At 36.4% G+C, this 15,144-nt stretch overlaps 1 pseudogene across 1 annotated transcript; it reads right to left on the bottom strand.

The window, feature by feature from the left end:
* Positions 1 to 202: 202 nt before the first annotated feature.
* Positions 203 to 7,100, bottom strand: LOC308423389 (elongation factor 1-alpha 1-like; annotated as a pseudogene). The gene is made up of 4 exons: positions 7,055 to 7,100; positions 2,163 to 2,332; positions 662 to 1,768; positions 203 to 353 (listed from the first exon to the last, which is right to left on the bottom strand). The product of its transcript is annotated as an elongation factor 1-alpha 1-like (transcript).
* Positions 7,101 to 15,144: the final 8,044 nt, after the last annotated feature.

Below are 15,144 nucleotides of genomic sequence, written 5' to 3'. Positions count from 1 at the left end.
TTCAAAAGCTAATAACTTAAAACTTACACACACACACAAAGTGGTTCACAAAACATTCTTTCCTTCTGACGGTTTTATGATGCATTGTTATCATTAACCAGCCTTTTACTATTAAACTTAAATGGTCAATTGAGACCAACAGTCCTGAGAACGTTCTTCCACCACTGATTAAGACAGGGGTGGCAGGTGTTGGGGGTAATATTCATTTAGCCTTCTGAGCTTTCTGGGCAGACTTGGTGACTTTGCCAACTCCAGCACCAGCTTTCTTGTCCACAGCTTGAGTGACACCCAAAGCAACTGTCTGCCTCATGTCTGGAACAGTAAAATGAACAAGTGGAGGATAGTCAGAGATGCTCTCCTGTCGCGCCTCACCTTGTCCGGCAAAGAAGACATGACACTCCGGATTCTTCTCAACAGGCTTTATTCAGGAACACCTTGATCCTGAACACGGGAACCCGGAGTGCTGAGAGCTCTCTCTATTTATCTCCCTCTAAGGGGGAAGGATGATTTGTCCCTCAGGGATTGGTGGAGCGGGGATCACCAAATTAGCATAGCGCTGCCAGGCGCCAAGAGCAGTATTGCACATATGTAGTACATTTGTTTACCACAGTGCAAGCGGATGTCTGCGCCATCTTAGCAGTCGGGGAACCGCTCTCTACACTCTCCAACATACAAGGGTTTGCCAGGGACCGTACCAACAATGGCAGCCTCACCAGACTTCAAGAATTTGGAGCCATCGTTCAAGTTCTTACCAGAACCATGATCACTCCTTTCTTTAAGCTTGGTAAACTTGCATGCTATGTGGACTGTGTGGCAATCCAGAACAGGAACATAGCCAGCACTAATTTGGCCTGGATTGTTCAGGACAATCACCTGAGCAATGAAGCCAGCTGCTTCCATTGGTGGGTCACTTTAGCTGTCACCAGCAACATTGTTGTATCTAATATATTTGATGGACACGTTCTTTACATTGAAGCCCATTGTCCCCAGGAAGAGCTTCACTCAAAGCTTCATGACACATTTCAACAGATTTTACTTTAGTTGTTACATTGACTGGAGTAAAGGTAACCACCATGCCTGGTTTGAGAACACCAGTTTCCACTCGGCCCACGGGGAAAATGCTAATGCCCCCAATTTTATAGACATCCTGAAGGGGCAGTCACAGAGGCTTGTCAATTGGATGAGTTGGTGGCAGGATACAGTCCAAAGCTTCCAGCAACGTGGTACCGCTGGCACTGCCCTCTTTGCAGGTGACTTTCAATCACTCAAACCAAGGCATATTAACAGTTGGCTCCAGCATATTGTCACCATCCCAACCAGAAATTGACATAAATGCTACTGTGTCCGGGTTGTAGCCAATGTTTCTTAATGTAGGTGCTCACTTCCTTAACGATTTCCTCATATCTCTCCTGACTGAATGGTGGTGTGGAGGAATCTATTTTGTTGACAATGACAATTAGCTGTTTCCCACCCAGGGTGTAGGCCAGAGAGCATGCTCACAGGTCTAGAGATACCAGCTTCAAATTCACGAACACCAGCATCAACAAACAGGACAGCACAGTTACCCTGAGATGTGCCTGTAATCATGTATTTGATGAAGTCCCTGTGTCCTGGGGCATCAGTGATAGTCATAGTAGCATTTGCTGGTCTCAAATTCCCACAGGGAGATGTCAATAGTGACATGACGCTAATGCTCACCTTTCAGTTTGTCCAAGACCCAGGCATACCTGAAGGAGCCTTTTTCCATATCTGGAGCCTCCTTTTTAAACTTTTCTTTTCTTTTTTTTTATTTTATGAGAAACTCTCTGTATTTACATTTGAAATGTTATCCCCTTCCCCCACCCCAATCCCATGCCCCCTCCCCCTCCACTTGTCTCCACAAAGGTGCACTTGCTCCTGATCACTTTCTCCACCTCAGTTCCTTGGCATTCCACTAAGGTGGAAAAAAACGTGCCTTCCCTGGACCAAATGGCTCTTTTCTCATTGATGCCAAACATTGTTATCTTCTGCTACATATGCAACTGGATCAACAGGTCTCACAGTGCGGGCTCAGTGGTTGGTGTTTTAGTCCATGGGAATGGTGGAGGGTTTCGTTGGTTGATAATGTTGTTCTTTCCATGGGGTTGCAACCCTTTCAACAAATTCAGTCCTTTTTCTAGCACCTTCATTGTGGTGATTTGTTTGTTGATTCCACCACATTTGTAGATGAGGTGGCTGGTTGTGATAAACTTGCTGGAATCTCCGTGTTCAATTACGATGATGTTGATGTGAGCCTTTTCCTTTCCCACTTTTTGGCTTTGAATTGGTGGTATCCTGCATTCTGACAGCAAACCTGATGCAGAATAAAAAAATCAATTTTATTTATTCTTGATGTGTGTGTACATGGTGAGTGTGGACTCACATGTTATATCATATATCCACAGGGCAGAAGACAACTTTGTGAAGTCATTCCATGACTCCTCACACATAGAATTTTACTGTTAAATTCCAGACTAGGCTTGCATAAGAAGATCCTTTATGCACTGAGCCATCTTCCTGCACCATTTATTCTTGTATGTAAATCATAAATGAGAAAATTTTATATACCACACATTTTAAAGACTTCATCTGTCTCATGCCTTAATATTGTACAGCAAAACTATCATAGCATAAATGAATATTTACCACTGTAATCTCAACAAAACATTCAAGTGTTCTTGACACTGCTCACTTTGTTATCTTAATGTTGAGTGCAATACAATGGTCATTATTAAGTCAACCTAGAGTTAACTGTAATATATAGTAGTGACATTCTATTAGTAGAAAATATTCATTAGCTTTTGTATTATTAATTTTCAGTTATTATTTGTATTCCCTATATTATGACTTAAGCCAATTCCTTTTAAAGTTGTGGGTTTGGATGAAAAGAAGAAGAAAAATATTCTATAGTACTCTCATTATTAGACAATGTTAGAAACATTTGTGATTGAGAAAGAGTACTCTTATTGATTGTTAACTGTGCTTTATAAGCTTTTAAAATATAAAGCTCCCCCAATATATGTGTATAAATCTTGCAAAAAAAAAATTAATGACCTTGACCATATACATGTTCTTGAGACATGCCTCAACATAGAAATTTAATGATCCCATCTGGGCATGAATTTGGGAACAGACCTTAATTTGTCAAAACAAATTGAAAAGCTTTTCTCCCTTACATCTGGCACTGAGCATTATGGAATGATCTTTAATAAACAATAGAGAGAACAATAAATGTCAGAGGCAGCAACTGTTAAGGAACTTAGCTATGCTGTAGCATTTCTGAATGCTTCCCTGAAACTTTGGATGAACAGTGAACAAGGGAGATGTGGGAAGAGAAAGGAAGACAATATAGTGTCTCTAAATAAAAGCACAAAATTAATGAGAGAACATTATAAAAATATGAATTGACTAGACAAATAGAACCAGAATCTTTAGGAGCAGAAGCAAATCCATTAAAAACATTTCACAAATATTAGAAAAATTTATAGATTTGGAGACACCTTACTTATGGCAACATATTTGAAAACCATAAATTTAAAAGGTTAAATGAAAAGAAAACAAAGTAATAAACTCATTTATTCTTTTATCACAATGAAAATGTCCTTAAATTAGAAGTTAGATTAAGGTCTTTGGCAATTTAAAATGTCTACTTGCACTTATTTTCTTGTTTTTGTGAAACAATAGTCATACATATTGATGTTACATTACACAATGGCATCCTGCTGATTCTTTTTGTGCTTTAATGCTGAGAAGAACATTTTTCCTCACATGGAGATGAATGCTACCATTTGCAATGCAATCACGTGAACTCTTTTTTCTTTATATTTCAATAAACATTAATATAACATAGATTTAGTGACTAATTATGGTAACAACACTCTCAGGTGTCTAATAAAATTATTTTCCCACTTTTATTCTTTGAGTTTGATTATCTTAGCTATTTGAGATGATAAATATCTTAACATGGGAATTCTTTGTTTTCAGTTTTCAAAATAAACTCACATTTTGTATAAAAGACTAGTAATATGTTCATTAAAGATTAACAAGACCACAATTTTCAGAATATCAGGAATATGTTTGGACAAAGTAGAACACAGTTGACAAAGAACTTAAGAGGGAATCAAAACCTTGACACTTACCTTAGTACATTTTTTCCAAATGATATATCTGCCTAACTTGTTTCCAGACTTAGTCTTTAGAGAGACTTATAGTATTTAGAGTGATGTCTACATCTCTTTACAGCATAATATGAATATAATTTAAACCCAAGCCAAATAGGTATCCTAGTAGTAGAGATAGGGAATTGGGATAATAGACAGTTTTATGGAAAGTTTTCACAAATTTTAAAGATCTTCAACTTTATCTTCTGTCAACTTTATCTTCTGTGTAATTTGCTGGGGGCCAGCTCTTGCTATTCCTTTTTCTTGTTGGTTCCTCTTGAGGCAGCAGAGGAAATATATCTTCAGCTGGAGGAAGACTTGGTCTTGCATGATATTTATGGCTTTTCTTTAATGACAAGATGGTTACCTATCCTAAGTCTAACGTTTCTACTTTAGCTGACCTGCCTGAGTTCCTTTGTGGTCAAAAACTTCAGTCTTTGGCATTTAGTATCTTACCCTAAGCAACAGGAGATTAAGTAAAAAATTAATTACTAGATCCTTTTTCTCTTGTCCAGATGCCCCGCCCCCTGTCAGACTAAGGGGAGGATTGGAGCAATATACTTCTATTGAAACAGGAGGAGAATCACACTTACAGAAGAAAAAATTTTTACACAAGGAAATATGCATTAAACTCACATGAATTTATATGCAGTTTTATGTTTACAGATTCATAAATCTCCATTCAAACTAGTTGGGACCAGCTTAAATAATTATCTCATAATTACATATTTATACACACACACATTTCCATACTATATACCTATATGGAACAAAAGACTAATTGCAAGTTCGGGAAAGAGGAACAATAGGAGGGTGGACCAGGAGGGAAATAAGAATTTGAATGTAAAAATAAACAAACAAACACAATAAAACCTGCTCAATATCTTATCTTTTGTTCTTGCACCTATAGTAAACTCTTGGTTTCTTTTAAATGATCTTTGGTTAATTGTTTTATAACCTCTTAGAATGTGCTCTATTGTATTTGTCTTTCTATCTCAGAAGCAATTAACTAGTGAAATTTGAAGTGGCAGAGTTCTCAATGCAGTTTTGACATCAGAAAGAACTTAATGTCAGTCATATTATAAAAGACCTTAATAATTACTGATATAATTTTAAGAATTTCTCTATGACTGTCATTAAGAATTAGGAAATCATGTATTTGTCTACATAGTATCACTACAGGACAGTACATCCTTGTTCTGCAGAGAGCTGATCAATTGGTGATCTGATCAACCTAGTGCTTGTTTTATATATTTAATAATAACAGAAAATATTAATTTCAGGGATCTTTCCTAAAATAAAGTTCTTCTCAGTCTTGATAGAAAACAAATCACCTGCTAAGTTTTAGCTTCTCCTTCACAGCTCCAAGCAGTAATCATCTTTGTTTTGCTCAGAACTCTTTCTTTGAGTTTTAATATATGTATTTTCATGGGTTATACTTGTTGGTTGTATTATTTCTAACTATTCAATGATGAGATTTAAAATATTTACCATCCTGAAACAATTCATCTCTTCTAATAGTCTCCATTAAGTTTCAACATATGGCCTGAAGGAAAGACTTCTAACTTAATGGGTTATGGTTGGGATACAGCAGCATTTAGCACATTCATGCAATATTTGTTACAATTATATTATTAAGGCATTTGAAAATAGTCACTGTTTTATACACTTGTTGATTTTCCTGGTATTTGCAGAGTATATATAGTCAGTGGAAACTCTTTACCTTAAGTAGCAGGTCTCATCTTGTTGGAAATCCACAATAAGAGCAGTATACTTGTTGCTTGTGGAAAAACTTTTGGGAGCTTCTGTGTTCATGCTGTTAACCTGAACTCAGCAAATGGACCATTCTTTCAAAATCACCACTATTTCAATGTCTATATATCTAAATAATTATTCCCTTTTGTTTTTGTTCACTTTACATTAGTATTGGCCACAGTATCTATTTCATTGTGTGACTTTGACATAGTCCCTGATTCTCCTCTAAGATCTCATCAAGCAGAAAACTTGTTCACTTTGATTGAAAGTATTCATTAAGGCCACCAATGGCTTTGTACCCAGCAACTTCACTATGTGAAGTCACTATGTAGGAGTCAGGATTAAAGAAGATAAGTTTAAAAGTAATCATGTGGAATGTCCAAGACAGTCCAAGTGCAAACCGGTAAAGCTTGTGTGGTTTTTGTCTTGTTTTTCTTGGGTTTTTTTTTTTTTTTTTTTGTTCTTTTTATTCTTCTTGTTTTTGTTCTCCTCCTCCTCCTCCTCCTCCTCCTCCTCCTCCTCCTCCTTTTTTGCTATATTCTTCTTCTTTTATTTTTTTATATTATTTTCAACATTATCTGAAAATTCTGTGCTAAGAAGTGAGAAGTAAACATAATAACTTAAAAATTTCCTGCTTATTATAAAGTCCTACTTCAGAGTTACTTCTTATTTATTTCAATTGTGGATTCAAGAGAGAGAGGGAGAGAAAGAGAGAGAGAGAGAGAGAGAGAGAGAGAGAGAGAGAGAGAGAGAGAGAGAGAGAGAGAGGGAGGGAGGGAGGGAGGGAGGGAGGGAGGGAGGGAGAGAGAGAGAGAGAGAGAGAGAGAGAGAGAAAGAGAGAGAGAGAGAGAGAGAGAGAGGACACTATAGAAACCAATATTAAACAAAAGTTGAATCAAATAATTATTCAAATGATTTAAACATCATAGTAGATTTTATTTTGTGTGGGTAGGGACATATATTCACTGGAAACTGTACACAATGAAAAAATTGCTTTTGAAATAAGTTTGACAACTATAGCTGCACTTTTTCTAGTTGGTTCTTTATTATTTAGACTCTAATCACACTAAAAACTTTTTGGCTGAACACAATGTTCTTAGAAATGTCACTGTTTTTTTTACCTGTTGGGGAGGTATCAGACTTCTCTGGAGACAGTAGCATTGTCATCTTTCAAAGAACTTAGGGCTACTTGATAGAGAAATAATCCTATACTGGAATGGATAAATCAATATCATAATAGATGAACACTGTGAATAAGTAATCTCAAGGTGATGAGATTTCATGTGTTCCATGCATTGATTTAGAAAGATGACTCCTTGCCATACAATTATAAGATATGCCTTCAGATTTATAGAAAATAGAGGAGAGAAGAGCAGCCAAGTTATATACTGTTCGTATGTAATCCAGTTTAATTTTCTGGATATTTTCTTTCTTTTTTTTTAAATTGTGACATAATTACATCATTTCCTTATTCTCCCTTTTTCCTTCACTTGTTCTCTTTCAAACCCAAGACCTCTGTCTTTATCGAAATTTATTTATGTATACATACACGCACACACACACACACACACTGTCTCTTATGCATTACTAAATACATAAATATAACCTGCTCATATAATGATACCTATATCTGTGGATTGCTGTCTATATGCAGGTGAGGGCAGGCACAAGATATGGCCTGTGATTGGGCAGTGGAAAAAGAAGGCAGGCTGAGTTTTAGAGATGGGATAGATAGAGAAAGGATAGGAGGACCAAAAAGATGAAGGAGTAAGTGGACAAACCAGATCCACGTGGCTTTAAATAGCCACACGTAGCTTTGGATAACATAAAAAGGGTAGAATAATATAGGATAATTTGTCCGGTCTAGGTGGGGAGCTGGTATCAATATCAATTGGCTCTGAGTTCCTTGTGTTTGCATTTTTTGAATTGACAATTTAGTTATAAATCTGACTGATGAATTACAAGCCTCTAGAGCTTTGATTTTACTGGGTTATGGAGATTTGTGATAGGGAGCCACAAGGGGTAAACGACTGAGAATGTGAGCAGGTTCTGAGACAAGCAATCAGCAATTTAGGAGGAAACTTCATGGGGCCACAAGGGCAAGGAGACCATGTTACTAGATGGTAACGAGCAATAGCATAGATTTTTTAAAAATATTACATACAACATATATGTATGTGTATTTTCTGAGAGTACCACTGGTATTGATATGTTTTTCCCTGGGGAAAAATACTAATTTTTGACTAAATGCTTATTTTATTGTTGTTGTTGTTTTTAATTTATCACTTTTCAAATATATAAGATTAATTAAAGCCTTATAGATCTACTCCTACAGCTTAACTATTGTTATTTTCTTAAACATATTCAGGCTGTAATTTGACCATAGTGTATAAAAAATATTCCATGAAAGCCTCGTGAACTGCAGAAGAGATAACAGGGAATTGTCAATGTGCAATACAATACCAAGGTTTACCTTAGTCTCAATTTCAATTTTGATAGTCTAATAAATATAACTTCTCTCTGTTTTATATAGTTCTATGTCCACATCCATTAAGGTTAATATTTTATGTAGAAAACCATATTATCCACAGCAGGAAGGTATGGCCATATTTTTAAGGAGAAAAAAAGAATAATGAATTTCATAGAGAAATTATAAAAAACTGTTGTTCACTCTTAAAATATGGATAGGGAATAGATTTCAAATGGATAGCTATATGAAACTTTCAGAAGCTAGAAAAGGAAAAATAAATGAAATTTATTATCCAATTTTCAAACCAGTGCTAAACCTTATTAGTGCTAAGAGCTTTAAGGTATGATAATTACATTAAAGTTCCAGTTTATTACTTTCATGTGACCCACCATTTAAAATTATGTAAATAATTTTTAACAATTCTAGCAACAAAATGTGAGCTTATCTTTGGCTGCTACTTACACAATGGACTAGTTCCCCCATTTGCTTCCTCTGACAAGCAGCTGGCTTTGAAAAAAAAGTTGAATAAATGTTTGTAGGGTTGCAATCTTAATTTTTCTAGAATATAGCAACCCCAAATTACAAAGTTTGTTTCACAACTCAAAGCAACATTATATGTACATATTATGACCAGTAAACACATTGCGACCTTATTCCCTATTTGAAGAAAATTACAATGCAGCATGTTTATAAATGTTTCTATGCCACCTTGAATAGAATTATATTCCATTGCATCTTAATTAGATGATTCAATTCTATTTTGGAACATTGGTTTCTAAAAACCCAAATCTGATAGAAACATAAATAATTGATTTAAAGCTAGAAACAGAAGGCTAATTTATTAGTTAGTGAAGATGTCTATGATTAATACAGCCTGGCAAGAACTCAAACCACAAACAGAACCATTAAGACCAAATTCAACTTATAACAGCATGCTTTTTTATTATTAAAGAAAGTAACACATCAATTTTCTTTGAAAAGATTTTTCTTCTTAGTATTAGTGACCTTGTTAGATTTTTTTGGTCAACTTTAAAATATTTTTTCATATTTTATCACCAAAATAAAGGCACCATTGTAAGACTTTGTAAAACTATAAATGACTGCCCTAGTTCAACAAAACAAAAACTTTATTATTCTCTTTAATTACTTATTTTTGTCTTTTCTCTATTATAAGCTTTTAAAATGCATTATTTTCCTACTAATTTAAAAGACCCTTAGTCAGTTGTTTTTGTCCTTAATGAAAAATCAACTTCTAACTTCAAGTCTTTTTTCTTTCTAAATTAAATAAGTGTGGTGATTATAAAATTTTATAAGATGGATGCTTGTGGAAAAGAGATTACAAAAATAATTTATTGAAGATTCATTAGCAAAAGCTATACTAGTATAGTCATGTACCTTCTCTAAGTTTTGTGACATCTTTTACTAATGAAATACACACAAAATATAGTAGTGTACTTTGAGATTTTTTTTAAAAAAACTAAATGTCCTACACATATTCATTGATTAGGTTTGAAATGGCACCCTTATGTTTCAATAAAGCTAGGTTGGATCAATATGTTTCTTAGTCTTTGAATTCTATGTCCCCTTTATCCAGTAAAATTACATAAACACATACACACACACACACACACACACACACACACACACACACACACACACACACACAGATAGAGAGAGAGAGAGAGAGAGAGAGAGAGAGAGAGAGAGAGAGAGAGAGAGAGAGAGAGAGAGATTGAATGATAAAGAATGTCACTGGAATTTTGTTGATTAAAAATAATAATCTGTAGGTTGCTTTGGAGAATATGTATATTTTAAACAATATTTCCTACTAGATTTGAGATTATTTTCCTGTAACCTAATTATGTAATTTGTTGCTGGCTTATAGTACCACTACTGATTCTTATTTGTTGACTTTTATGCCGAAACCTACGGTATTTCTTTATTGGTTCATACAGAGTCCCTGACTATCTTATTTTCATTTTGAAAGGTACCACTTATCAAAAAATTATCTTGTTAAGATATAAATTCATTTGAAAGGATTGAGACTCAACTAAGAATATCACTAAAAGGTTTTTTTTTTTTTTTTATTCAAACTTAAAAATTTGGGACACATTGGGGCCACACCTCATCTTCTACAACAGCATGAGCTTACTTCTTAAATGGTAACATTATCCATGTAGATTTGAAGTCAGGACAACAACAAAATGAATGTGACCCTGAAATTAGTGCAAATGTTTTATGAAGCTGATTACTGATGTGTGACAGTCTTCAGGGGCACTACAAGCCACTGTGTGAAGTTCAAGTTACTATGCAGGCTTCAAGATGTTGGAGATCCCAGGACCATTATATTATTCTCAAAGTAAGCTATATGTATGAGGAGTCAGTAAACAAGTAGAAGGATTACATGCACTGCAAACAGCATAGTTGGAAGAGTGTGCTTACCCAAGCCATTTGGAACTCAGATGATTTTTTTAATTAGGTCTTGATGCCAGACATGAAACCTAAATTAGTCAGGATTCTCTAGAGTCACAAGACTTATGGGATGAATCTTGCTTTCCCTTTCTAGATTGATGACAGTTATACAGGCAGACAGACAGAAAGATAGAAGATAGAAAGGTAAATGATAAAGGGAACTTATTGGAATGACTTGCAGATTGTAATCTAACTAATTGGACAATGACTTGCTGAGAATGGGAAGTTCAATAATGTAGTATTTGTTTATTTACACAAGTCTGTGTATCTCAGCTGGCCTTATGCAGAATAATGTTGGAATGGCTGAACAGTTGGCTCCGATGCCAGCAAAGGAATGGACGTGCTATGAAGGGAACGCAAAGAGCCAGAGCTTCCATCTTCCATGCCCCTCAAAGTAAGCAGTGCCTTGGTAAGCAGTGCCTTGGAGAACTTGTGAGAGGATCAAAGGTAGAAACCCTTTACCTCTGGTGCTCATTGTTCCCTGGATTGTTCTTGGATGTCGTTTCCTCCCTCCTGTGTTAAACATTAACATTCAATTTATAAGATGTTTATTCTTGTTGAATGTCAGCCTGTAGCTAAATTGGTCTGTCCTTAGAAAGTTCTAAGAAATGACTGTTTTATTAATATTTAATATGTACTTTTTGGAATTATTTACATTTTTCTGAATTCAAACAACCTTCCTTAGATTGTTGTTTTCATTGTTATACTCATGTATAAAAGTACATTGAAACTGAAGAAGGCCTGTCTACAGTGCCAGAGTGTAGTTCACTCATCCTTTCAGGTCCTCAGATCCTAGGTCCAGCAAAGTTGACACATGTCCTTATAAAGGCTTCCATCAGATGGTATTGACTAAAATAAAAGTGTGTCTTCCTGCCTTAAGATCTAGATCAAAGCCCGTGTCTTTCTGCTTCAAGATCTGGAACACAGCTGTGTCTTCCTTTTCAAAGTCCTGGACATGGAAGGGATTCAACCTTCACCACTGCAAACCAAGCAGAAGATTTCATAGGAGTGTTCCCCATTTTTTTGAATTGTAGTTTATTTCATATGTAGTCAAGTTGACAACCAAGAATAGCCAAGTAGAGCACAAAGAAACAATGCAGATCTAAAAGAAGGAGCTGCAAATAAAATATAAAAGTCATGGTGGTGAAACATAATGCCCTAGAGTTACTGTAGGAAGACAGGTAAGCACTATTAAAATGCAGTTATGAAAAGGCCCTGTTCCCAGAAAAGCACCCAGTGAAACAATTAGAGGCAAATGATGACTTCAGATGGTAGCTTCCTCCCAGGAATCAAGGTATCTAAGAATTTATTCCATCAAGGTTTTACCAGAAGGAATGGAGATCATCAAGATACTCAAAATAGTATCCATTTGAGTTTCTAGGGACTAGAACGTATGAGTGTTAACCAGATAAATCTATGGTGATAGTACTTATAGCACGACTATGAGAGAGTTGAGGAAGATTGAATAGGGTCCTGTTCAGACACTTTGGGGCAACCTTTTATCATATGGGGTAGTTTTTAAGATAAACTAAATCTTCCCAATTGATGAGGCAGTGATCCTAAAATGGTATAGTTAGACTAAGGACTGCATTTGCCATTTGCTACCTGTGCTGGTAGTATAACATGCCAAAGTAATTTAGGAGTTTCTGAGTCCAGTAAAACATCTGTCTGGGGAAAGGTCCAATGTAAATAATTTCAAAGAGGCCAAGATGGCTGTGTAATGAGTGCTGATTAGGATTCAACCTCTGGGGTCTCTAGGACCTCTGATTATGAGAACAAACATCTCACCTAGTATGCAGGATCCTTTTAGTGATGCCCTGGCTGGTTGCTTGGGACTTGGTTGAATTCTGTGTAAAGACAAATAAAAAATGGCCTTTCTTTCACTCATTTTATCCTTTTTGTCATGTCTTAATATATGGTTGTAGATGACTCATAATTCTGATCTACTATTCTTTCTTTTTCTTTAAAAAAATTGGATATTTTATTAATTTTCATTTCAAATGTTACTGCTTTTCCAGGTTTCCCCTCCAGAAACTCCCATCCTCCACCCTGTTTCTATGCTTGCTCACCTGGCCACACACTCCCTACTGCCTCCCTAACCTTGCATGTCCCTACATTGGGGCATGAGCCTTAACAGGACCAAGGGTCTCTCCACCCATTCATAGCCAACAAAGACATCCTCTGCTACATATGCAGCTGTGGCAGTTGGTTCCTCCATGTGTACTCTTATTTTATATTTTATTTGTTCTTTTTTAATATTTCTCTCTCTCTCTCTCTCTCTCTCTCTCTCTCTCTCTCTCTCTCTCTCCTTTATTTATTTATTTTTTATACTAAAGATTTTATTCTTCTCCCAGTCCACCCTCCTACTGTCCCACATCCCATACCTCCTCCCTGACCCGTTAAGGAGGATGTCCCTACATCACCCACTACTCCAGACTTTTAAACTGCCTGAAGCCTCCAGTCTCTTGAGGATTAGGTGCATCTTCTCTGAATTAACCAAGATATATGTTGGGGGCCTCATATTAGCTGATATATGCTGCCTGGTGATCCAGTATCTAAAAGAGATTAGGGGTCCAGGTTAACTGAGACTGCTGGTCTTCTTACAGGGTCGCCCTCCTCCTCAGCTTCCTTCAGTTTTTCACTAATTCAACCACAGGGGTCAGCAGCTTCTGTTGACTGGTTGGAGGTAAACATCTGCAACTGACTCTTACAGCTGCATCTTGGAACCTTTGGAAGGCCTGTAATCTTGAAGAATAATCATTTAACCCAGCTGCTGTATTAAATTTAGAAAACCCTGTCAATCGCAGTAGAAACTAAAAGTGCGTATCTTCATAAATTCTTGGTTTTTAAACAATTGTTCTTAACTCATACATTTTAAGATAACTTTATTTTTACTAACAATTTATTCTGCTATACTCATAGGCTGATGCTATTTCCAGTTGTCCTCAGAAGGCTTCCTCCAGGAGCAGACATGTGTGGATACCAAAACCCACAGGCAGACATCGAGTGGAGTAAGTGCAATTTGTAGGTCACCATTAGGTCTCTCTCTTTGGAACCCGAAGAGAAGAGGGGATGGTTGTAAAGAGTCCGCCAGAATGGAAGATGTCAGAACATGACTCACTGAGTCACCGAAGCAGGGCTCACTTGGGCTCACAGAGTAACAGAAAAACACATGCTCTGCAGGGTTCTGCTTGCTTCCTTCTGTCTTCCTTGAGAATGAAGTTCTTGATGCCACTTAGGTTCCTCTGTAGACATAGATCACATCTGACCATATTTTGATTTTTATAAAGATGCATCATTAGAGGATGATATTAAAAATAAACAACAATTATTGCTTAAGTCTTTTAAACATGGCAACTTCTCTGGTAATGCTGTATCTAAGCAAGTTAACGTGATATTTCTTCTCTGAAATTCAAAAGAATAATTCTGTGAGATTTACTTTTTGTCTTAGAAATAAAGTTAATTTTTATTTTATTCTTTGACAATTTTATGCCTACATATACTGAGTTTGGGGAGTTTTAAACACCTTTTATTCTCCCTCAATCTCCTGTCTCCTGTGGAACCCAAAACCCTTCTCACAAACAATACCAATCCCATTTTGACTGTTTTGCAGGTGTGTTATGTGCCTGTAGCTCATCAGTGAGAAGGATAACGACAGCTGCAGTGCATTTATGAGTATAATGGCAGCGTCAGCTCAGCAGACTTATATTTTAGCCAGTGTTTTCTACATTCTTTGTATACCTTTTTCCTACATAGTTCCTGAGAATTGATGGTGGTGGTAGTGGGTAATATATTATTTAACCCTTTTACAGTTAGGCACTACACAGCCATGTATTTAATGCATTTGACAAGTGTTGAGTCTTAGTGTTAACTACTACCCACTGCAGAAAAACAAAGAAAACTTTTCTTTTTTAAAATTTTATTGGATATTCTCTGTGTTTACATTTCAAATGTTATCTCATTCCCCCTCCCCCTCCCTCTCCCCTTGCTTCCCAACCACCCACTCCCACCTCAGTGCCTTGGAGTTACCCTACACTGGGAAAATGAGCCTTCACTGGACCAAAGACCTCTCCTCCCATTGATGCCAGGCAATGACATCTTCTGTTACATATGCAACTGGAACCATGGGTCTCTCCATGTGAACTCATTGGTTGGTGTTTTAGTCCCTGGGAGCTGTAGTTGGTTTGGTTAATTGATAATTTTGTTCTTCCCATAGGGTTGCAGAACTTTTGAGCTCTCTCCGTCCTTTCTCTAGCTCCTTCATTCGGG

This window comes from Micromys minutus, assembly GCF_963924665.1.
Source record: "Micromys minutus genome assembly, chromosome: 8".
Lineage (NCBI taxonomy): Eukaryota > Metazoa > Chordata > Mammalia > Rodentia > Muridae > Micromys > Micromys minutus.
This window is presented reverse-complemented; position numbering and strand designations above follow the sequence as displayed.